A 27059-nucleotide genomic window follows, 5' to 3' on the forward strand; every position below is an offset into this window, starting at 1 on the left:
TCAAATGTGTTTAAAGGGACATTTCCGATTTTTTTTAATTTTTTTTTTTTATTGGTTACTTATTGATATACCATTCATCACCTACTGTGGATGTCAGTTGGAAAGAACCCAGTTAGGAGAAGCAGACTGGAGACCAATATGGAAGCTAAGCAATCCTCTGCTGTGGAGGACTCAGCAACAAAACATATTATAGCCACCTAAATAAAAGTCCAACCTAAATATAAAAAATCAAAGTAAGTGTAGATATATTGAGAGTATTGATTAGAGCATGGTGATCACCGTATTGTCAGGCAGTGATTTTCAGCAGAAAAATTAAGCTGTTATATAGCTCTTTTCAAAGCCAGACTCCATTGAGAAAAAGACATTATTTTACACAGCTGAACACAAGAGCAGCTGATCAGTCACTGCCTCAAACTGGTATTTTGTTTGTGTTATTGTGACTTCAGCTTTTAAACATTTAAAGTATTTAAAACGTTTATACCCTAAACAAATTGGTTTTAATGTCTTTCAAAACATGGGAAATTTATATTAAAAAATGATTTTAAAATATATTCATTAATATTATTATTATTATTATCATTATTATTATTATCATTATTATTATTATTATTATTATTATTATTATTATTATTATTATTATTATTATTATTATTATCCTGATTCAATATAAAATTGTCATTAAAATTATGTTTAAGAAATTATTATAATTATCTATAAAAACTTTCCAGGTCATTTTCTTCATTGTTTTCACTCTTATTTGTTGTGTTTCTTCTCAGAAGTTGCTTGTTGCCTTCTTCCCATTTGTGAATGAAATCAAGCCAATTTGATGGGTTTAAAGGGTTTAAAGAGTTAGTGTGAAATTACCAAATAGTGATTAGGGGAAGTGAAGCTATTTACAGCTAAAATGGGCTGTCAAAAGAAATGTAAAGCAAGAAGAATACTCTCAAAATAGCTTACACTTTAACTGATATTGATCTTTTTTTTGTTTGTTTGGTGTGACATTTTTTTAAGGTGATTAAAATATGTTTTTTAAAATAATAAACAATCCCTTTAAACTGTTACTGATACAGAAATGTGCAGCTGATTCCCAACTGTTGGTCACAGCTACAAGCTCATTGTCAAACAACTCGAATGCACACTGATGTATTTAACACAAACCGTTGTTAAGAGTGATTTTATGAATCACGAAGAAGAGTAAACAAAACCATGTACATTTTTTTTCTGGTCATTTCTAAGTTGAAAGCATTTCCAAAAAAGATGTACTGTTATCGGGTCTATAAACAGCAGCCAAAACAGCAGTGAACCAGTTTCCAATCAGCTCAGTCCAACTGAGACATGAAGCAACTTTGGCAGTCGTCCATCTGCGAGCTGTTTAACACATGTCTAGCTATTTCAGAATGTGAGATAAAAAATTAATGGCTTTAAATAAATTTGGGTAAAATATAATACTGGGCCAGTGAGTATATTAATACCAGTTATGTCTTAAGGCATCAATTATGTATGGTGCACTGGTAGTAGTTGGGTCAGCACCAGCTGAATAATTTGGCATTCACAATGCACATCTACAATTATGGGGCTGAATTGGAAATGACTGAAAAAACATGAGCGGATGTATTCTCTCCTTTCATAAAACACATTTCACAGCTTTGAGCTTTGACAGAATAGATTCCTGTAACTTCTCCCAGTTCATTGGACTATGTAATCGAGTTTAGGTGGTCTACCTTTATTCAAGTGATGCTCTGTAAAAATTTTTGTATGAATAAATGCACAACCCACTTTTTTGCTTTAATACTGATTGATATAATACACTGGTAAATTGGCACTAGTGATTCAACCATTTAGGTACATCCTGTGGATCATAAAAAATAATAACTTTTAGGTTTCAGTGAGCTGTTTGGACAAAACTCTATCAACAGTTACTTTGTGATGCACTGATTCCATATACTGGATCAATAAATTATATTATTAGTCACTGTTACTATGAACATTTCTAGTAATTTCTACAGTTTTATGAGGAAACTGAAAGTAGAGCACAGCTTGGATGAGTACTTACAATCTTTCAGTGACTCCAGTTTAGGTGTTATAATATCATCATATTTATTTTTGGGAGCAGAGCCATAGCCAAGGTTTTAGAATACTGAGGTTATGAATTGCAATCCTCCCACAGCTGGCTCCCGACAAAAAGCCTCTAAATTTATACAATTCCTTGATTTTTTCAGAGTTAGCTGCTTCCATTGGAAATCAGCAGCTGCCTACAAAGTTAACACAACTAAATAAACTCAAACTAAAACCTCAGATTTCTCAGCCTAAAATACTAAGTCACATTCTCCTATGTAAAATGTCTTTGAGGACTCTAAAAAGTGCTATAAGTCTGATGTATTATTGTTATTTGTTATTATTTCCATGAACTGTCTTATGCTGTTTCTTAAGGAAATGCTGGACATATAATAGAGTGTAACTCTCTTATTTCCTAAAATGAAAGTCAAAATGCTGATTAAAAGAAGAATAACAGGCGGAATTTTTAATATGTGAATTTGCATTGTCCCTATCAAATAAATTAAGTAAATAAAAGAATAAACATTCGACAGCACAGAAGATCTATACAATCACTGTAGTTTAAAGGTTAGTGACCTTAACTCAGTATCAGACCAAATGTGCTCCCTTCTGCTCCTGAGTTATTGCGTTGAAACATGTTCTTGGGGTTCAGTTGGTAAGTTTTTAGTTAAGTTATTGTGTATTTCATATTGTATTTATTATTGCAATTTGTAGTTACTTTTTTATCGTGCAAAAAAATCTGCATTTGTCACTTTAACTGTGGTTCTCGTTTGTTTCGTGACGACCTTTGTGTTGCACAACATGTATTGTTTACACAAGTAACTTGCTGTCCAGTGTGTCCCTTCTTTCCTTTGTTGTGGGGCATTTGCTTTTCTTAGGTTTGCTTTTCTTAGGTTTGCTTTTCTTAGGTTTGCTTTTCTTAGGTTCCATATTGTAACTGCACGTATAGTGTCAGCCTGTTAGTGTCGGACTACAGGTGGAAATTAGGGTTTAAATCTGGTGCAAGCATGTTTTCATTTCTTGTAAATGAGCCATGTCTTGCATGTTGTTTAGCTATTTAGACAGATTAAATGAATTTAAATAAACTTAACTTCTATTCCTGAGTTATAGCGTTGAATAATGGCCAAGAGACATTAAGTGAAGTTGAGCTTTGACCTTTGTTTATATACAGTGTCATGCCTTTATTATTTTATTCTGTTAGCCATTTGTGTTAAAGTTTGTCATATTTGTGTAAAAATTCTTGAGTTATGGCCAAGAACATGTTTTGTGAGGTCACAGTGACCTTAAATTTAACCTCCAAAATCAAATCAGATCATCGTTTAATTGGAGCAAAAGTTTGTGCCAGATGTAATGAAACTCCCTCCAGGCATTCCTGAGATATCGCCTTCAGGAAAATAACACAGGCATGACATCACAGTGACCTTGACCTTTGATTGTCAAAGTCCAATCAGTTCATCCTTGAGGTCAAGTTGTGCCTCTGGCCATGGTGTGGAGGCATCCAAATACTTTAATGAGCCTAAAAGCATGTACATATCTGCCAAAACACCCGAAGTCTCAGAGAAAAACACTTAGGACTTCACTTCGTGAAGTATCCGTGGTATCCGTGCATCCCTTGTTGTTAGTCAAAGTCAAAATTATTGTCATTTCTGCCATATTTACAGGACATAAACGGGTGTGAAATGTTGTTTCTCCCAGACCCCCGAGGAGAAAAGAAAGTACACAAAAAAGGAAAAGTATAAAAAGGAGGTTACTACTAAATAAAAGTAACAAAATTACAGTTAAAAATGTATAGAGCAGTAACTACGATGGGAACGGGTGATTATTTCTATTATTGGTGAATGATTATTGTGTGAATGGGATGAACACTGCAAATACAATAAATAGTTCAGATGCAATGAATAGTGCATGAGCAACACTCAAAACTGGTTCACCACAACATACCAGGACAACAATGTCACATGGATGTTTGCCAAGAGAGTTCTGGTAAGTGCGGTGCATAAACACCAGGGCGATGAAGGCTCAGCACCAAACGTATCACAATATTAAAGTTCTCGCAGATTAAAACTTCAAAACAAAACAATTCTCAAGAAAACTACACAAACTGTAAGCAATTGCACCAGTGTGTTAACCAGTGTTGAATGCCATGCAGACAGAAACAGCTTGATGCTGGAGCCAAGGGAAGGTGAATCATCTGCTGATCCACTTCATCATTCTAATCAGGGGCCTTAACTTGGTGATCCAATCCAGGGAGCCGAGCTCAGCCAAGCGCAAACGGCCTGAAACACGTGACTGCAGCCATTTGAATAGAAATGACCCCGGCTCGGCAGCATGCCACTGCACCCAACATCCATGTATTAGAAACGATTGTGCTATTTACTCCACCAGATCCACTTTGCTTTCTTTCTAATGGTGCTTTAGTTGGGCACATTTGGGTCAACCGTTTGAAAGGCTTTCACCTAGCTGAATGAGAGGATTAACAAAGCGCTTCTGTTTATTCCACCAAGAAAGACCTCTTAAATGAAGGCCATTTTTATATTAAGACGTGCTGCTGCAGTCACCATACAATGACAACAGCTCTGGTTGAGCTATCTGGAGGATGTTTGATGCTGTTTTGTACAGTGTTACTAATGAGAAAAAAAAGAAGATGGTGGTTTAAATTCCCCTGTGCAGATACCAAGATTAATGAGGCTAACTGGAGTGTTTTTATTGCGACCAGACCGCAAACCACCAGGACTCAGAACTCCTACCCACTAATTACTTTGTCAGTGTGTGCACACATGCGTCTGTGTGAATGTGCATTCCTGAGCAGGTCTACGCGTGTGTGCATGCTTTTATGTGCACTGGGCTTCATGGACAAGTGTGTGTAAGCAGGAGAAAGAGAGTGAGCAAGAGAGAGACTATGATAATATTTGTCTGAGTCAATGAGTTACTCACCAGAGTTACTAAAAGCCTTGTAGCTGAAGCGTGGGAGGCTCTACTTGTGTGTGTTTGGTATGTACAGTATGTACAGACAGGGTTATGGATGTGGTATGTGCGTTATGTGTATTAGTGTGTGTTTGTATAGTAAGAGTGGGGGTTGAGAAGGGGGCACTGCTTGGTGAAGCTGAAAGAGGAGAGATGACATGCTGTCAGTCTGAGTTGACGGTCACTGCTCAATGCTTTAGCGCCTCCTGACACTTTCTATTCAGACCAGGGAGGCCGCAGGGCGCCTCCGGCATGCCGAGGGATCCCGCCTTTTAATTGAGCCTTTACCCAAGATTCATTTCACTCCGCACCTAGGGCCTCACTGGGAGCAGACAAAACCAAGAGAGTGACAAAACTGGGCCTCGCATTGTTCGCACTCAGCGGCTGAGGAAACCCAGACCTACATAAAAAACTTAACCTTTAGAGACATTATCCCAGTTTCACAGGCGTTGAAACCGCACTAATCTGGACCTCTATCACATGAAAGTCATTTTATATTCAGGAGACCCCATTTTAATGTAGTAAGACCTCCATCAGCCAACACCGCTTTATGGTTCGAGATGGATCCCTAGAGTCAGAAGATTTTCTTGATAAAAGACAAATAAAAGGATAAGACGACCTTGTGCAAGATACATGAGCGCTGTAAAATCATAATAACCCTTTAACACCTGGAAAGATATCAGTTTTATTATGCCTTTCCTAGTATTTGAAAAAAAAGGGTATGATTTCTTTCCAAAACAAAGGAAAAAACATAATGGGCAACTTGGCGAGAAATGTCCTGCATACTGCAAAAAATAAAGTAAAATAAAATAAGTAAAAGGTGATAAGAAAATGAACTGAAAATTAGCTTATCGGTCCAGAAAGCTATATCATTCTCTATCAATCTTTTGTGTGTATACATGTGTATGTGTGTATGTATGTATTACACATTGTTTTATCTGGTCTTAGCCTGTGTTATGAAAACCGCGGTTAAAAAATAGAGTTTATTATCATCATTATTAGCAGTAGTAGTAGTAGTAGTAGTAGTAGTTATAGTAGATTTTTTATTAGTATTATTATATTTAAAATCATGCTACAGAGAAAAAAAATACATTTTTTAGCACTTTCTTAAAGGTCATTTCCTTTTTTTTTGTTTGTCTGTTTTGTCTGTTTTTGACTTGTATTGAGATAATATTCTTGTAATTTTTTCACTAATTTTGGGCCATTTCTTAATGGCTCATCACCTTCTTCCCATGTTTTTGAAAGAAAATTTCAAAGGTTTCAAAGTTAAGATTTAAAATATGTTTTTGTCACCCTGTGAAAGCACTAAAACAACAGTTTGATTGACAGAAAATTAATCCAAGACAATTTTGTCAATCAGTCTGGATAATTTGGCATCACTTTACATGTATGTTATTTTCAAATAATTTTGCAAAAATCAATTAAAGAGTTTCTTTGGAAAGATTTGTGTAATTTGGTGCCGATTATGAGAAAAACAGAGCCAGTGTTCAGTTGGTAAACCTCAAATTAATGAATTCCGATTAATTACTACCATGTTCTACTGAGTGTTTTCGTCAGAGCACAGTGGGTCAACGGAAACACACGGAAATGTGAAATTTGTCTACAGGCATATAAACAGTTTCCCTTTAATTAGCTCCAAATTAGATACTTCTTTTCAGTAAAATCTTCGAGGATGTTATTAGGATGTCCTAAAGCCTTTCTGGTAATTTATCAAGCAAAACATCCCAAATATTTCTGTTTCCAGTGTTGTCGGGACAAAACAAATGATCTAAAGATGTCACATGGGAAAATGTGAGATCTGAGACATCGTTTTGACTTAATATTCTCATTCTCATTATTACCTTCATCATATTCTACCCTGATTAACATTCCATAAAGTGGACGCCACATTAAGCTATTTCACAGGAGCGATCACGTGGAAACCCCCACAGACTCTGAGCAGGAATGGGTTGATGACGCATGGCCTTGCCCTCGTGTTCTTATGTAACTCCACTTCAAAAAGAGAACCGGATTTCTATGTGACTTAATCTCTAAAGCCCGTTCTGACAGTGGAGACGAGAAACCACAGAATCCTAGCAGGCTTCATTAGCACCAGCCGGAAACGAAGGGCCTCACCTGCTGTGACAGATCTTCTCAGACCTCTCAGAGCAAACAATGTGCTTCATTATTCTCCTGCTATACGGCGGCTCTGCTGGTCCAGTGTGATGTGCTGCTGGAGGACGGATGACGTGCAATGCTAAATTAACTTCACTTGCACAAATCCACTGCCAATAAGTCAAAAGATCAAACAAGGTGCTGAGGACTGACTAATTAAGGTGTATATCATGTTTAAAAATATAATTGTGATATTATCTTGGCACTAGAGGAACCTAATTTATTTGAGGAGACTTGGAACGAAAAATTAAGAAAGTTAATAAGGATGTGAGAGCACGGGAAACACACAAAGTACTTATCAAAGCTAAATTAATAAAAGTTAGGTTTAATGCATTGAAACCTGAGCAAATTGACTTGATTTCCTCCAACAGCATGGGAAGAAGGCAATGAGCAATGAGAGAATAAGCAAACCCCCGAATTAGCATGAAATTAGTAAAAAGAGCAACAAAATTACCAAAGAATTAGGGTTTTTTTTTTTTAAAAAATGACAAGAAATTACCTGGAAAAAAGTGCTTAAAATATTTAATATTTTGTAACATATTTTAAATATGTATTTATAATAATTATAAATGTAGTTTTCACTAGCTATGCTACCACGTTCCTATGTTTTTGAAAGAAATCGCACCAATTTACTTACAGTTCAAATATTAAATACTTATGAAAGGCGTCTGAAAGCTGCACAAGAAAAGTGATGTCACTCCACGTTTCAAAGGGTTAAAGACTCAACAGAAACAGACACAAGGAGTGAACATGTCATTTTCAGGGTGCATGTAATTTAAAAAATTACTTGTGCAGATATACAAATGAACAAGCATTGGTGCTTTTTCCCTCAAAATGAATCGAAATCACACAGTAAATCAGATCACTTTGCACCTGAGCTACAGTGTGCAGTTTGATGGGCACCAGGACAAAAGAATAAGGTATGGCCGGAATTAATTGAAAGTCCCCCCGTGTCCTCTCTTCAGGTGGTCGCACTTGTTGAGCAGTGATTTTAAGACCGGATGAAATAGATAAATCGCTCGTTGAAATGGACAGGGGTTTTTTTATCGCAGTATATGGACAGGAGCAATTTCCCTGGTGACAGACAGCTCAATAGTGATCCCTGTCTCTGTGTCTCAGTGTGTGCTCTGACTCCCCGCCTGTTAATAAGCAAAGCTCCCCAAAGGCACAGCTGGCTTCCCTGTTTTCCTTGTTACCAAGGTCTGTCCTATCAATACAAAATTTAATGGAGAAGCCAGGTTGCAAAATGTACATCACAGGGCTTATGAATGTATAAATTGTAAACTGTACATAAACTATACGATAGCTACCTGGAGAATGTAAATATACATACAATCAATACTTTATTAGCCATGAATATATTTTCGGCCCCTTTGTTTTCCGAAGTGACACCTGCTCACTGAGGCCGTTCTTAAGCACAGCTGCTTCGAGCGAGATGCTATTGTCAGTAAGCGTGTAACAATCCCTAGATTCAATGATCAACAATTCAATAACATCAATGCCAAGGGAAAAATTGATCCATATCATCATCTTTAAGATTGACTTTATGTTAAGTCTGTGTCATCGTCAAACAATGCCAAGTAGATAATGGCAAACGGCATCTAAGAAAAAGACAATGAAGATATTTACTCCCTCTGGGGATTAAACTCGAAGTGTGACAGTATTTCGCATTTCAGAGACAAGTCAACAGATAAAGTATACGCTGTATTCAAACAAAGAGATAAAATACCCATGTTCACTATTAGTTTAGCATTTTGCCTTGCTAATATTTCCTGTGTAGTACTAATGTGGGATTTTTAAATATGAATTTATGGAAAAATTTAAATTTTAGAGTAGTGCTGCCTGCATGGCTAAAAAGTGAATAATTATTATACTGAGGGACCTCTACTTTGAAAGGGATGCATTATGAGGTTTTGTTGCTTTAATGTTGCTAAGCTAGCTAGTCTCTACTCATCTGCCTAGAGTGGGTCTGTTGTTCTAAATGTTAATCAGCCTCAAGTGTCAGTAAACACAGTTAACTTTCGACAGATTTCTTGTGGGTCTTAAATTTCTGACAAGCATCTGCTGATATTTTTACAGCAGCAATGTACCAGGTAGAGTTGGTTTGCAAATGGCCAAAAGAAACAGTGTCACAATGTGAGGATTGTAAGAGACTTCTGAATCTACAGTAGTCTTAGGTTCAAGTTAAATACAGATATGTTGTCAAATACCTCTTCAGGTGTTCGTATTGACATAATTTTAGGTTAAGCTGTTGATATATATATATATTTAACTTTTTAAACTTTTTTTCATCTAAGCTTAACAGGTGCCAAGCTGCAGATCATTGCAGTCCGCTGTTCAAACCAACAAACAGCACAAGTGAGACTTCAGGTTTGTTCTTTAGGGATCTGTGGCTGCATTTCCATCAGCGTGTCTGCCCCTAAATGTGGGTGCATTTTAATCAAGCTGTCCCTGCATTTCCAGCAATGTCTGTGCCCCCAAATCATGGGTGTTCTTTTGGGATCCGTCACCACATTCACAGAAGCATCTCTGCCCACAAACATGGGTGTACTGTAATGAGTTGTCTCTGCATTTATGGCAGTATTTCTGCCCTTAAACTTAAGGTATATTTTTATGAACCGGTCATTGCATTTCCAGCGCCAATTCCCCAGATGTGGGTTTTATTTAAGCGAGTTGCGACTGCACTTCCAGCTGCGTATGAGCCCCAAGAGGAGGTGTCTTTTTATTTTTATTTTTTTTAGCAACGTTACTGTGTTTCAGCAGCATTTCTGCCCGCAAACATGGGTATATTTTTAGCAAGTTGACCCTGTGTTTCCAACGGTGCGCCCAAAAACGTTGGTGTTTTTCAATGAATCTCTTGTTTTGAAGCAGCATTTCTGCTCCCACACAGAGTTATTTAAGTAAGTTCTGGCTACATTCCCAGTGGCATTCCTAAAAAAAAAAAAAAAAACCCTACTAGTCTTTTTAGCGAGTCATCACTGCATTGAGTGTTTACAGCAATCCATCACTCACTTTTTAGCAAGTTTTCACCACATTCCTAGCAGCTTTTGTGGTACCAAACATGAGTATTTTAAGTCAAGCACAATCTTTTCCTAACCAAACAAAGTGGTTCTTGGGCCTAAAAATAATCACGTTACCCACAGCATAGCTGAAACATAAAGTTTTGCCAAATGCTGTTTATTAAGGTAATAATAGCCTTCTAAACATGCTAGTCAGTGTAGCAGTAGCCCTCTAACCTATACTCATAATGCTAATAACCACTACAGACGCCTATTCTAATAGAGTGATAACATTGGAAATGGGTGACCAACAACTGCAAATGATGTGTTACAAAAGTAGTATTTATTACAAGACTGTGGGATTGCACTGAAACGTAGAGGGGTGACTTACATTACACTTATAATGCCAGACTTATTGCACGGACTCACATTATTTATATTGAAAAGAATGTAAGTTCAATATAATAAACAGTTATGGACTTCACCAGCCCGCACAAACTGCAGGAAAACATGACAGAATTTAAAGGGTTTAATCCTAAAAAGTGCATTTATTAATTTGAGTTCCCTGAAACCAATGATGACAGATGATCCCATTCTTACAAATGTTATCTCCCAACCAAAGGTTGTGAAATGGCTAATTACTTTATTATAATACACCGTGAGTCTTACTCTTACTTCACTAATCATTTTGTAAAAATGAATGTCAGTCGTCTAAATGGTATTTCACTCTGTAATGAAACTTTCCTCTTTTCAATACCACAGACTTTTTGGTGTGAAGATTTTTCATTATGATGAGTCATGAGGAAGGGCTGTAAATGGTTGTTTCTGGCAGCCTGAGGTGCTGAGACAATTCATGAGGATATAGCCGTGCTTTTTTCTACTAACAGAAACAGCGGGTGAAGCAAAATTCCCTTTTCCTTCATTTTAGTAGATTTAAAAAAAAAAAAAAAAAAAGTCCCACCCCTGCACCATTGCGATTCTTAGACAAACACAAAATCAGACACACACAGATGAAGGCTGGAATAATACCTGCATATATACACCCACACACACTCAGTAGCTTTGCATTAATATGTTATACCATTCACTCCTTGACCTCCTAACCACTTCTCAAACTCGACTTAATCCTTCTTCTAAAGTTAACCTTAAACCTAAATCCTGAGCATAAATTAATCCCTTAAAGAATCCCTGAGAGGACACTTCACAAAGAAATGAAAGCGCACACACACACACACTCATGCTCTGGTGTTATGTTTACAATGCGGTGTGGAGGTGAGGATGATCTTTGTTGAGTGTCCCTGCCACTGCAGTGATCTAGTGTCCTCAGCTGACAGCGGCGTGAAGCTGCCAGGCTGCCCGGCTATCCTTGAGACGCTGCCCATCTCTACGGAACTCATGCCAGTGGACATTAGTCTCGGCCCCATCCCTCTGTTTGGGATTTATACCCATTAATAATTCATTCACTGTGGCGGACTTATGAGGGGCCCCTTTTCCTTACTGCACTGCACCGGCCCATTTACACGCTCCAAAATGACGCACAGTGGAGTAATGTGCAGAGCCGCTTTAGTGGCCGTTGCATTTAAGCTGGAAGAAAGAAAGGAAAAAGAAAAAGAGGGGAGATAGAGAGCTCCCTTTTGCTTCCTCCATCTCTTTTTTTCTCTCTCTCTCTCACACACACACCCGTGGTTGCTAGGCTACACCAAAACTAATCACCGGGAAATTTATCTTCGTTCACAACCATATCTCCAACTTGTATGAGGACATACAGTATTTACCCTGCAGTTTAGATTGAAGATATGAAAAAATAGAATTTGTAAAGCAAGCAGGAGGGTTGTGTTTATGAATATACTTGTGTCCAGTGGTTAAGGATGATTTAGTTGACAATATGCCTAAATAAATCACCAATTCGGCGCTTATCAGTGTTCTCAAATTGAAGTTTAATATCCTCTGCTCCCGGCAATTTCCTACATCTTCGAGCCCTGTGCGCTGCCAACCAGACACCCAGCATGGAAATCTTTCCTATCACCGTTCACCACCTCTGAGGGAGAAGATTATGAAGATTAGATTTGCCTTAAATAGATTTTTTATGGCAGCCAGAAACAATGCTATCCCGAAGTCACTCTATATGCAATTCACTCTGCCGAATGCCTGACAAAAAGCACTCGCCTTTCATTGTGCGTGAAGCATGGCTTTGTGTGCTGGTGATTGAATCTTGCAGGGGAAGTAATGGCAAATGTTATGACCACTGACGTAAGGGGATGGAGACTAATACTGTTCCCTGCCTTCCTCAGCAAACCACAAGTCCACGCAATCTGTCTGCAAGCCATAAAAATGCTATACCTGCAATGAACTACCGTAGGGCTGCACCGCATGGCTGTTTGTGGATTTGTGTGTGTCAGCGTGTGTGCGGATGTAAATGTGATCATGACATGCGCATAAACATGAGAGCATATGTATTGTATGTTTGAGTAAATGTTTTTGAGGTTTCACTGCTTAATTTCAGTGCAAAAACCTCAATCAATCCTTGAGTAGGGCAATAGCATTTCTCTACCATAAGTGGGATTGTACCAACTCAGAATAACGCCAGATGAAAAAGATTTGGCTATTTAAATCGAATATTAGTTGTCTAATATTTCAGTGATACTTGAGGACATCGGCACAAGTGCCTCGGTCCTGACCCCGTCGCTGTCGTGCTCAAATGACGTTATGACGTTATAATGCTTAATTAGACTTACTTGATTCCTCACCAGCACATCCGCCAAGAGTGAAGTTGATCGGATGAATGGTTGTCAGAACCTAAAATGATAAACAGACAGAAAGAGACTTCAGTTTGATGTTAAGACACTCACAGCATTTGGCTATTATAGGGAAAAATCATTGTCTTGATTTTTCAAATACCCAACTGGCTGCTGTGTTAATCATAGTTTATATGTTATTGGTGGGCTTTTTTTTTATTTCATACTTATCCTAAATGTTTTTTTGTTAAAAGTTGCCTGATGACCCTGATGAAGGTAACAAACCTCAAACCTGTAAGTTTTATTTTCATACACTGAAGTGTTTGGAGAGCTCTAATACTTGTGTGTTAACAGACAGTTCAGCCCACTGAGGTACAGACCAATACAGGTGCCACTGAACATTAAAATTTATTGGCAATAATTAACCCGCTGACATGCTGGTATTGTTTATGGTCATACTGTCAGTTTAAGTCCCATGGTGGTAGCAGGTTTAATAACCATTATTCATATATTGCAGTGGTGAGGAGGGTGTTTATTTGGTCCCTCTGGAACCCAACTGTGTCAGTAACAGAGGTGACTGGCACAACACCTATTTTCTATCCGGGTGCTCCTGTGCTGGATGGTTCACTGGAGGCAGCGTGGTTTGTTAGTGTCCTGTGGTGGCAGAAACAGTCAGACAAGAACCAGCAAGATGTAATGACCCCACCATCAATGACTAAGTCCCACCAGCATCTCTGCATGGCTGAGAAAGTACACCTGATATTAATGACAGCACAGCTATAATAACCGCCACCGCCTCACACTCCTCTCTGTCACTGAAATAGTCAGGTGGACAGGCTGCTGGTGTGAGTGCCAAGTGAGTGTGCTTGGACATGTGTGTCTGCACCTGTGTCGCCCACACTCACTCATTTCCACCCTGTATGCCAGGAGTGCCAGTTTTTTATCTGTATTTATTGTGTTGAAACAGAATAGTTTTGTTTTTTTGTTTGTTTTTTTTAATCTGTTTTCAATAAAACTGTGGTTGTTTTAATTTGAATTAAAATCCAAAAACAGTTAGTGACCAGCTGGTAAACACAGAGGAGCATTTAGAGGTTAGAGCCTGATTTTATTTCAGGAGATGGTGGAGACCAAAAACAGAGCTACAAAGTGGTCAGAGTAACTGTAAAATGAGTTTCTGACTAACTGAAATTAAGAAGAATGCCTCTTCAAGTTGGAACATCAAACTGGAAAGTCATTGAAAAATTTGGTAAACGCGCTGCCAAGTTGACATCATACTGTAAATGCAGAAACATGGCTGATTGTAATAAACTTTTTCAATAATTCACATATTGCACGTCAATACTTACCCAAATGTAATTTGTAATATGGTATTAGGCTGTAATCATTAGCTGCTATATTTTATAATTGCATTTTGTTCTTTGTATTTGTTCTTCAGTATTCAGTTTGTCTTTCAGTATTTTGCATTCTCTATTTGTTTTTATTTTCTATTTGCTTTCTTTTTGCATTTCATGTAAAGCAACTTTGAGTACATGGAGAAGCGCTTTTTAATTCCTAACAACTATTATTTATATTTAGTTGCTGTTCATGTAGAGTGACCTAGATCTGTTCTAAAAAAAATTATTCATTAGCATAAGTCAAGTAAAGCATTATCTTAGTAGTTTTAGGGGTTGTAGCAATGCAGCAACAATTGTGGGACAAAATCACCCTGTACTATATAGCTTCAAACTATTTTATCATACTTGGATAGCAGTACGTATCAATGGGACATTAAAAGCTCTGAGCAATAAAATGCACACATCTTCTCAACGGCACATTCTGAATTAAGAGCCCATGAACACTCCGAAGTTGGAAGTATGATTTCCCATCCTTGGAGAAGGAACCATTGCAGGAGCAGGTGAATGCAGCATTGCATCATCAGGTGACCAGAAAAAATACTTATGTTATGTAAATAAGTAACTTTTCTATGGAGATAAATTTACTCAATATTATTGGTGTGAACAGATCCCCAATCTTTGTGTAAATGCGTAATCTGCAAAAAAAAAAAAAAAAACCTCCTTCAATGCATGCCAAAATCTGCAATCATAGAACTGGGGTCCCCAAATGCTTTTTCAATTCACAAATTAAAACTATACTAAGAAAGGACTGTTTGAAAGTTGTAAATATTAGCAAGATATTCCTAAAAGCTTTTTGTTTATTTTTCAATAAATTTTAACTATTCACAGATTTCTTATTTGTAGAATGTTTTTTGTGTATTTGAAGATTTGCTTCAAATGTTTTGGTTTTTTTTTTGTGAATTTACACAGACAAATTTTCATCTGTTCACACAAATAATATTGAGACAAATCTCTCTCCATACAACAAACAATCTAGCCCATAGCCTGCCTGTCATGTGCAGACAGCAGGCTGTTAGTGGTGTTAGAGAGTAAGAAACACCCAGCATCAAAAAGTCCACATCTCAGGATTGAAATGTATGAAGGCTGTCAGAGAAATAAAAAGAAATAATATAAAAATATTAAAAATCATCAGGATCATGGAGAATACTTTCAAGTTCTTCAAGTGTGATATTGTGACTGTTCAACAGTGGTTTCATAGACTGTCCAGAGATGGAAAGATGAGATGTTCAGTTTGAATTTCATTTCAACAGCCAATGTCTCAAGGACTTTCTCTTGTTGTAATGTCTCAGTAAGTAGAAGACTGAAAGCTTAAAGTTGCAATAAAAAAAGTTCAAGAACAGAACAATACTGTACATCCCCGTATAGCTCACTGTCTTGGAGATAAATTGAGTAAAGCCCACAAGCCTATGATTACCCTAAACCCAGAGAGTTCATTACTTCAAAGTAGAACCTCATTAGTTTAGATTTGCCTTTCAAGTTCACTTTCTCTCAGGATCCTGACTTTAACTGTTAATTACTGTTCAATTAATTAAAGAACTGGTACCTCAGAGGCAGGTGCTGATACCACATAAAACTGATCAGGTCCAGCTTATTTTCATAATTTTGAGTAATATCACTACTGGGAATACAGAAGAAAAATAATAGAGACAATAGCCTATCATCAAACTGATAGGGCACAGTGTGAGCAAATATTCATACGGCATTCCCGCTGTTTGATGTAAATCTTGATTAAACATCACAGTTATTAATTTCAAGGCAGACCCTGAGTGGATAGTTAATTACACAAGCTCTGTTTCAACAAGACTTATATTCTCCCACAATTAATCAAGGCAGTCATAAACCAGGACATATACAAGAATGCCGGTCCGCCCCTTCTCACACACCCGAGATCTGACCTGCTTCATGAAATGGATTCAATTCTAGAGGGAGGGAAGTACCGTGTGGGTCGAACCACAGACATGGGAGTGCGAAACAACAGTCCCGAGCTAAAACCCACACTGTAAACTCACAAGTTGATCTTTCCTTTATAAATCTAAGAAATAAATTGCCTTGATAAGGGTAGTAAACATAACTTTAGTTTTAATTCATGCTTATTTCATACCTATTTGTTAAGTTTACTAAATCCTTAGGGACTGTTTGGCGTATTTTATGCGCTTTCCATTCTTTATTTTTTTTATCATTTTGGCTGTGTTCATGCATATGACATACTTTTTGGCAAGACTGTGTATTTTTCTTTAATCTTGGAATTTCCGGTGCATTCACATCAGGTAGTAAGCACACCAACACAAATGTGAAACAACTTTTTTTGCCAACACTAGATATCAACAAAGGCCAGAGACTGTATTGTATTAACTTGCTGTGAGCTGTAAATTCACAACTTTTTTGCCTTACAGTGAGGCCTTTCTCTCCCTCTGTGCTGCTGATAGCATTACTGCAGCTGCAAAGAGTACAGTGAAAGCACAAGCACAAGCACTCACTCCACAGCAAAATCTGGAGACCAAAACGTTCTCAGAAGTACACTACACAGAAAAAAAGAAGAAAAAAAAAACTCTGCTCAACTTAAAGCAATCTCAGTCGACTGAAGATCTCTGACTGATGATTCAAGTCTCCAACTTTCAAGGGGCTGCCCTAAAAATAACAAATCATTCTTTGTTGTCATTACTTTATTTACACAATCAGTTTCCAGAGTCAGTTTATTTGACATCTTTAAGTTTACCTCACAAAATGAAGTTACAACATTTTAAGTAAGCCTTAGATATAAAGTAAACATAACGTAAGATTTAAGGGATACCCATTGAAAGTTGTAGATTCAAATCATTAGTTGGCTACCTTTTAGTCGACTAAGAATGCTTCAAGTTTTTTGTTTTTTGGGGGAGTTTTTTTGCTAGTCAATGTGCTATGCAGTGTGCTATTCAGTGTACTTTTGGCGACGTTTTGGTCTCCAGATTTTGCTGCGGAGTGAAAGGAGAAGAGAGGAGAGACCTTCTGGTCAGAAGTAGCCAATTTACAGCTCACAGCAATGTTATAGTGATACTGTCTCTGTATTTTGTTTGATATCTAGTGTCACCAAAAAATGTTGTTACACATTTACTACCTGTTTCCTTGTTTACTATATTACGGAAAACAAAAAGAATATTTGCATTGAACAGCCAAATCCGATTCCACTGGCAAAATTCTGAGTCGCATACAGCCCTAGTAAGAATAGTATATTTACTGCCTTTTCCAAGGCAATCAGTTTCCTATATTTTTCAAGTAAGATCAACCTGTCAGATTGTGCAGTGCACTGAGTTATGATGTTACATGTGTAACTGAATTTGAATGAGCTTCAGTTGGGAGAGTGAGGTTTTGCTCTCACACCAGCCACTTTCCTCCCCCTGTCACCTCAGGTTGGAGCTTGCAGAAAGACCTGGTTGGAGGGATGGGATGCTCGTGCTTGTTTGAAAGAAAGATGTGAGCCGAACTGAGAAACAGACGTATATGCAAGCATGCATGCTCGCCTGGGTGTACAGTGCCTCCATGCACTCAAGTGAGCTGCAAGCTGTCACGACGGTTTTACCTCCTCGTTTTTCATGTTACAGTACTGTTGAATGTGCTGCTGCTCAGCAGGGGAGAGTGATTACGTGCAAAGATTAGATAGAGGGAGATATAAACCTTAAGGAAAACCTATCATTCTCCCAAATCTCTGCATCATCAGGTGCATTACAAGCAGATCCGGGTATCAAAACCTCCCTGCTAAGGAATTTTTCACTAAATCAGACTTGCTCCTCTCCATCCGTGTATTGTGACTTCATGTCAAACCCACAAAGTGGAGCTAGCAGGGCCAACAGTTCCATGTATCTCTGCAGGGATGCTGAACCTCATCCACTCTTCTGTATTACAACCAGAAAATCTGCAGATTTTCAGTGATGGCTTTAGTGCATCTAATAGAAAAGGCAAACTTTACACTTTATGCTATTTTTGTGGTGATGTATTGGGTTCTGCTACAGTCATTTCACTTGAATGATAATCTCAGTGACATGTTTCCAATTTGCAGCTCCAGAACATGAGGTGAACTCACACAGGTGAAGAAACTGCCACAGTGCTTTTATGCCTTTGTATGTCGGTGCTTCGCACACACACAGCCTGAGAATGACTGAGTGGTCACCAGTTAACAACTGATGCCAAAGTGCTATACTCACCGTGCTGGGTATGGCTCTTTAAATGTATGTGTACTCTAAAAATCTCATTGAAGGTTTTTCAAACTTTCATTACACAGCAGCTGAAAATTCCACCATTATCAGGAGAACATCTATAAAATAATAGAATAGTTTATTCAATCAAAACTGATTGTGTATTTTACTGGTGAGAGTAGAAAAAATAATAAAGTAACTTCTGAGCAATTGTGGAAAAAATATTCAGATCTTTTACTTCACTCACAAAATGACCATTTGTAAATCAGTTACTCCTGCCTGCCTGTGTAACCTTGAATTTGTGTAGAAAACATATTTTCTGGCACGCCTCCACGAAAAAAGCCAATGAAGTCTCCTGGAGTCTGACTTTAAAGAGATCATAAATAACTTCACTTTCAGTTCAGTTTTAAATTTTAATTTTTGTGTGTGTGTGTGCACAAGTTGTGTTAGAGTTAGTAAACTGGTGTTTTGATGTAGTTTTGCAGTTGTTAAGCGTGGTTCCCAATCATATTAGAAATCAATATTTTCACAATTTTCTGTGGAGGTATGCGAGTAAATCAAAATTGTCTTTGAAAATTTAGGGTAACATGACCAGACTTATTGACAAATAGTCATTTTGTGGGTAAGATATTCCCCAAAATACAAGTAGCAAAACTATAGCATAAAGATACTCTGCTACAAACTGATGGCAAGTTAAGCGGTGAAAATATTCTTAACATAGCATCCACTTAGAATGATATTGACATTTTTAGGTAGACCTTTTCTGAGTGGCTAAAATACATTTTGCTGCATCCACAGCAGAACAATGCTTAACTTCCCTGGTGGTCTACCCTGCTGATTCTCCGAGCTGGGAGCATGCCGAGTGCCGACTGCAATTTACTGGATAAGTACTTTACACAGCCCCACTTTAAAAGGTCTGAACTTTAGTACAATACTTTAGTAATTTTGAGAACTGCTTTTGAGCGGCTAAAGCAAATAACTTTTGTTATTGTTAAATATGGTTGTAAAAAAAAAACAACATTTCTAAAGTTGAACAGAGTCACAAAGAGTGCATGTTCTGCTACCCTTGTAGCACAGAAATACATATAAATGCTAATGATTATAGTGATGTGCATCATCTATAACCAGATAAATATGCCATTTTAAAAACAAAACAGGCCTACTCTTAGTAAGCTAATTCAAGTTTTAGGAGAGGTTTAAATATTTTTAAGATGATTTTCTAACTTAGACTGAAATAAAATAATACACAGTTTGTTTTGACAGGGGCTGACGCATAAGAAGTGAATTAAACTTTACTAAATGTAAATACTGACACGTTTTTTGTGTAATGAACACCATAGCTCCATTGTTATAACATAATACATTGACTTACTGTAGATCTGGAATAGGATACTATCAGAATTAGAATTAAAACCAGTCTTTGGATTTTTCAGAATTTTACCTGTGGTGTGTTAATAGCTCAAATAAAACCCAAAACTATGATACCGAGATGTTTTGGAGCCTCTGTCTTCTTGCTTTATGTCCAATAAAATCAAAATGTTTTAAAAAAAAAAAAAACATCTTTAGACTTTTACCTAACATAAATAGATGAGTGGGCTCTCTCAGTTAAAATCCTCTTTACCTCCAGCTCTTTAAAAGCATCAAATGGCTTCTCTTGTTTAAGTGATTTGCAGTGCGAAAGGCTGGAGTGTATTAATTTGATAGATTCTCAGTATGACTGCTTAAACCACATTTCTTTGAGTTGCCTTGAGGCAATTACAGGACAAAAAGTACGTCACAAAACCTTTTACAGAGCTGAAGATAAAGCACTATTTACTAATTACCATCTATAGAGCTGCTGGTTTAATTATTATATTCTGATCAAATGCATTAGTCTGTCAAATAGGCACAGTTTACAATGCATCCCTTTTGAGATAAATTGGGCTGCTATTAACAATTAAATCTTTAATGACTATTGCTAGTTCAATCAAGCTATCATTATCATTGTTCCCTTGATTCAGGTGTTAGTGAGTGTACAGTGCTTTCAGCCTTACTCCAAATTCCATTTCACTAATGGCCAAAATGATCTCCTTCTGTATTTGAGACATTTAGCTGATGCTTTCAAACCGACTTGCAGGGAATGCAGCCGCACAATAAACATCATCTCTGAGGCTAAAAACATAACTACTTTGCAACAGTAACAGTGCAAAGATCAGGACCAAAGTGCTCCGGCAATATTCCAAGAACTGCAAAGTGATCAATCTATTGCTCATTTTGAATTTAGTTTTCCCTTTTTTATCAGATTTTATGAATATAGATTGCCTATATGTCCTCAACCCCTTGACCGCTTTCTGTGCAGACCATGCAGTCCTTACCTCCGGCCACCTTGAGCCAATGACCTCATCAACGTACAACACAAAGGAACAGGAATGACAGGCTTTTCATTATTGCCCAGCCATTGTGCCAGAGGGGGAAATCAATTATAAAAACACGACTAACAGCAAAGATAACAGCGGTGTCCTCTATTGTGTTGGAACGAGCTAACTTTTTCTTTTTTTCCTCAAGGGTCTCTTGACCAGTCCAGCATCACCTTGGTGCAATTTGCTCCCCATCTCAAATCCCATTGCCTTTTGGAATTGGATTTACCTGACTCATTCACACAGTGAATGGACTCTCCTTCCAGTGAAAAAAACACAGAGATTCTGTGTGAAATTGCCTGAGGAGTCAGGAGGTTTTGGATTCGTCAGGTACCTCTCTCTGTCTGCCATTAACCTTCCAACAGGAAGAATGTCCTCATTACAGGGAAGGACTGGGGGCTTCTGGGGGGGTAGGAGACGGAAGTGAGAGCACGAGCTGGACACAAACAAGGAAGGGACATGCGAACAAGGATGGGAATGCCAGTGAAAGGAGTACTGTGTTCTGTGCACTCAGGTTGGGTGGCTGTCTTTAAAGCTGCGTAGACTTTTTAATTGGAATTCTCATATTTACAAAGCTGTTCTTGGCCTACTTTCAGCATATTTATGTGTCTACATTAAGCAAAAAATTAAAAAATGTACGCTCTCCATTCACAGAACTTGTTCTTATTGTCTGTACATTGTCTGTTACAGAGTCTGGCATAAGAGCCGCGTATGCAGCTCCACAATGTGGAATCTTCTGCAAAAACACTTAAAGCTGCACTCATTCCTCGAAGTCGTTTCAAAGCTCTGTTGCAGGACTGTTATATCATCTTCTACATGCCAATGTCAGAGTGTATCTTGGCTGGTCTTTTTTCTTGTTTTTGTGGTTTATTTATAGCATACTTTTTAGTCCTTCATTGTGGTAACATTATTTGGTGTTCTTTTTGTGTTTTATGCTGTTGCTGTGGAGTTGTATGTTTTGATTTTGTATTTTTGTTCCATGTTGTTTGTCTGGAACTGGTTGCTGCCTGTCTTGGCCAGGACACTCTTAAATAAGAGACTTTTAATCTCAAGAGGTTTTTCTGGTTAAAAAAAGCTTTTAAAAAATGTGAGCATAGGGAAGAGGGTCGTGATTTATGTGGCTATTTTTTACAAAGTCAAAAGTTGCGAGTTATTTTTGAAGCCATCATTTCATATTTCTAGGTTTACCAATAAAAACTGAAGCAATCCTGGTTAAGAACACCACAGTTCTAGGTTCATGAGGACAGAAACAATACACTATTACAAGAATATAACATATATGTAGACTTTAACTTGAAATTAGGTCACAGATGCAACACAAGTATGCTTCTCACACTTCCAAAGTGTTGAAAATGCAAAACAGTAAGCTGTCCTTTGAATAAACAACATAAATGAAAATAAAAATAAGTCCTTTCACTGTGGGCTTTTGGCAAGCTCTGGGACCTTCTTTCCCCGATGAATAGCTTCTAAATAAGACAATGACATCCGCTCACAGCTGGAAATTAGGCTCAATCAGCATGAAACCAAGTCGGCACAGATGTACATTTCTTCAACAATGAGGAGGTTTTCAGTCACTGCAAGCCCCAAAACTGGGAAACAAGACAGAATGAAACTCAGGATACAGTTCTGCAAAATCCTGAAAAAATCCATTCCCCAGTTCAATTGGGGCACAATGTAGTGCTGGTATGGTCTGAAAGTATTGAAACTGGTTTGACATCAAACAAAACACTGGACCAGACCCCGTATACAGAATTTTAACCACTAGATCTAGTCGCACTTGATTTGAGCCACTCCAGAGTGGAACATAATGACTCCCTGTCCCAACAGCAAACGATTGTCCAACTATCACCTCACATCACTTAACATCAGAGCTCTCTGTCCAAACTGAATCCAGCAAATATGCTCCTCTGTCGCATCATGTAAAGAAACCACAGAAATATCAGCACATGAGATCAGACTGGAGATGTAACCACTTAAAAGGTGCATGAGTAGGGTACTTGCTACCTTCCTACAACTGTACTTTTTGAACAAAAAACACATATTATGCAGTGATATTTACAAGACAAGTCATACAATATAGCCAAAAGCAAGTAGCCTACATAGTTATTAGTGATTGGTCATTCAGCTTACCAGAAACCCACACTATTTAAGTTTCTGTAGTGAAAAAAGGAGGTATAACAATATATAAGTATTATCATATAGATAAATCTGCATTTCAACGTCATAAATCAGTTGTTCCTCGACCTTTGCAGCGTTTTCAAAGCGAGCAACAGGAATAAATAGAAACTGGGGTCTGACAAAAGTTCAGTGAACCTAGCAGAGTGAAGAAAAGTAAAGTTTTAGACTCAGCGCAATGAACGTTAAGCTTCACTTTCACTGCATCTGACGTTTTGCTGCTCCATCTGAGACAACAGTACACTCTGCACTCAGAGAATGTGATACAATGTGTAACTGTATGGTATGTATATTTCAAGAATGCTTCTGATAAATATATTTGTGGCAGCAGATGTTTTGATCATGGCAGCCCACCATAAAAAAATCCTGTCTGGGAAACCCTGAATGCCATATTGGTGCAGTTTTAGGATTCTAAAGAGACTAACTCTTCCATGTCTTGTCTCATCACCCAAAAACCACATAAACCTTCTAGTAAATAAACTGCCAATCCCCTCTCCTATCGCTACAGAAATCTGATCTCCTTCAAACTCCCGGTGCTTGGCTCACAGCCTGTCAAACACTAGTGTTGCTGTCATTTTATAAGCATGACATAATGTTGATCACATTGTCATATTGCTCATTATTAATGCAATACAAGCTGATTTTGAGCTGCACAGTGTTGCTGATGTAGGCTATTTTTCAATGTGTGAGAAAGTGTCATCATGACATATGCCGGTTCAGTCAGTTTGCATTAAATCAAACTGGTTTAGGGTCATACACTGGACCTACTCTAGCCCAACTCTAGCTCAAAACAGTCTTTTTCCCTTTAGTGTTGGGCAATCAAACCAGTGCATAATGTAAACAAAGTACTGACTGATGCGGTGTGAAGTACAGCATGTTCAGGCTTGTATTACAGTCTAGTTCAATTTTCTTACTCTCATCAGTGTTGGAATTATTCTATTGCAATACCAGTACATTTTATTATACTCTATAAACAGTAATACCAATCATGGCAACAGCACTAGGCTCTCAGCCAGTCATGTTGGACTAAGCAGTACAATACATTAACACAAAGCTTTGCCCATATCCACAAAGCCCGCTGCCAGTAAGAGATTTACAGTGCCATGTTTCCTCCTGTGAAGCACTATGGTTTAAAAAAAAAAAAAAGCTCTCATTCACAACAACAAAATTGTTCTTTTTTCAATACCTTCACCTAGAATGCTTCAATACTTTTTATTTACCAAGCACTTCAACCCGATGCAATTATACATTAGAAGCAACCAATAAGACTGCATCGAAATGGTGACAACACTCAACAAAAATTTAACTAGTTTAAAAAGTTTAGTTTAAAAAAGTTTAAAATTAAAAGCCCAGCTAACACTCAATCAATCAATCAAATCTTTATTTGTATGGCACTTTTCATACAAAGAGTAACACAAAGTGCCTCACAGAGATTAAAAACAATAACAGAAATGAAAAACATCAATGAAAATCAAGAAAAATACAGACAGCCTGACCCTCCCACCCCCACCTAGACGTACGCAACAACACACACACAATCATGTAGATATTCCCACACATATTCGCAAAGGCACCCGAACATCCACCCTTATCACCCACACACACGCACACATACACCAACACACACCAATTGTTACTAAAGAGACATGGCTAGGCACTGAGACCTGAGGCGAGGGAGAAGCTACCTTTGGGGGCCAACCTCACTGAGAGAGGTCACGGTCCAGCACCGCCGGGGCGCCGCCACAGAGACCATCCCAACCCGGGCGGACAGGAGTGCCCGCACCAAGATGCCGAGCCCTCTAGCCACCCGGGCCGAAACAGTCCACGGTACAGCACCCCCAATGGTGGACCAGAGACCACTCCCAGTCCGGTAGGCCCCGATGAGGAAACACTGGAGCTAAAAACTAACACAATAAAATAAGGTAAAGAACATAAAACCTAAGAACGTAAGGGACTGAAACACACACTGAAACACTGCTTATATTACATGGAGACAAAAGAATTGCTAATTCTCCAGTTAATGGAAAACATCTCCTCCCTTAATACTGCATTAATAGATTTTTTGTACACTTAAACATACTTAGGGCAGCAGAGCAAAGTGAAAACACAATATCTTACAACTTACTTCCTTGTGATGGTGGTTGGATTAATAAACATTTACCTATTTACACACTCAACAGGCACCCAGAGATATACGTATTCATTTGGAGTTGTCTTTGCATCCATGACCAGATTAAAGTCCAATATTCACTCTGCTTTTACCCCTGTTTTGGTCTCCACCTCCTTGTTAGAAAACTATCTTGCTCTTAAGATTGCTGGGTTTCATTATGTTTACCAGCTCAACTCAACTTTTTCAGTCTGATGTTTGGTACCAGCCAGGTAGGCATCAGTGGGTTGACAAGAGCATAGTTCATGGGTGGAAAACTAAAAACAGCAAAGAGAGGCTAAACAATTTCAAATTTTCCATCAAGTACCATCTTCAACATTACACAGTTATTTGATCTATGGTTGATATACAATATTAAAGAGTGCAGATTTAACTTTTAGTTAATTTTTCATGCTGTCTTTTACCCTGGAGACCTTTAAGTGACAGCAAGAGTTTTCTTCCTCTTGTCCTCTCAATTTCTATAACTGAAACCTGACCCAAGCTTACTCGCTAGGATGAAATTTTGGCATTTTATGTTTTCTGAAAACCACAGGTAAGTCACATTCGTATGTTTCATATGTATCATATCAACAGTTCTGAAGTGAAGTAGTTCAGATTACATGTACCATATATAAGCCGAGGAGGGGATGATGGATTGCATGACACCTACGCGGCACAGCTGCCAAGCAGTAGACATCAGCAGACCATTATTTGAGATGAATACACAACAAAAGCAGGTATTTTTAACGAGACATCATGACATTTCCAGCCATGTTTGTGACAACAAAACCAGGTATTTTGATAAAGACATCAGAACATTTTCATCCGTGTTTATGGTGACAAAACCAGGTATTTTAAACAAGACTTGGGACATTTCTAGACATGTTCGTGGTGACCAAAGTAGGCGTTTTTAACGAGACATTGAGATGTTTGTAGTCATGTTTGTGGTAACCTAAACAGATATTTTTAACAGGATGTCCCGACAATTCCAGCCATCTTTGTGGTGACCAAAATGGGTATTTGTGATGAGATGTCAGGACATTTCCAGTCATATTTGTCACGACAAAACCAGTGTCAAGACATTTCCAGCCATGTTTGTGGCGACAAAACCAGGTATTTTTAATGACACATTGAGATCTTTCTACTCATGTTTGTGGTGACCAAAACATGTATATTTAACACGATTTCAGGACATTACCAGCCATGTATATGGCGACAAAACCAGGTATTTTTAGCAAGATGTTGGGACAATTGCAGTCATATTTGTAGTAGTAAATTGTGAAGTTTAAACATATCTGCTATATATGGAACATACAAATTAAATCTGTTGTTTAGAGAATCTGACCATGCCAAAATTTAAGATTCAATTCAGGCTTGGTCCATACTATAATGCCATACATATTGCATAGCCGCAGGTCTCTAGTTATCATGTCTTATACCAGCGTGGATCCAAGCAAACTCTCTATCAGCCCTGATCACATGATGCGTTCAGATGATGCAGAAGAAAAACTGTGTTTTTTGAGGCAGACGGTGAATGTGATCTCTGAAGTGCAAGAAAAATTACATGTTCTGCTGCTCATGCATCACGCTGCTGCCAGAGTTGGTGTTCTCTCCAATTTTGAATCTTTTTGTGTCGACTGCATTTTGGAGTCTAAAAATCAAGGTCTGACTACCCTTTTAAGATCTGCTCTCTTGGACAATAATATCAGGTATTCTATTGATCTGTATTGGATTTGGACTTCAAGCATATCTGCCTGAAGCAATTCTGAGTGGCTCAGTGCACCTTTACTGTTAAATAAAGGGGGGAAAGACAGATAAGGAATTAAAACACAGTCAATAATATAACTGTCTTGTATCTAGGCATATTATTGC

The 27059-nt window shown here is 37.9% G+C and overlaps 1 long non-coding RNA gene across 1 annotated transcript in view; it reads right to left on the reverse strand.

The window, feature by feature from the left end:
* Positions 1–27059, reverse strand: part of LOC148188127 (uncharacterized) — a 203616-nt gene that overhangs the window by 25811 nt on the left and 150746 nt on the right. The window contains exon 4 of the long non-coding RNA XR_015778207.1: positions 12908–12968. This is a non-coding gene — a long non-coding RNA (uncharacterized LOC148188127). The remainder of the gene's footprint in view (positions 1–12907; positions 12969–27059) is intronic.

The sequence above is a fragment of the Plectropomus leopardus genome, chromosome 12 (assembly GCF_026936395.1).
Source record: "Plectropomus leopardus strain MGB_pleo_1.0 chromosome 12, ASM2693639v1, whole genome shotgun sequence".
Classification (NCBI taxonomy): domain Eukaryota; kingdom Metazoa; phylum Chordata; class Actinopteri; order Perciformes; family Serranidae; genus Plectropomus; species Plectropomus leopardus.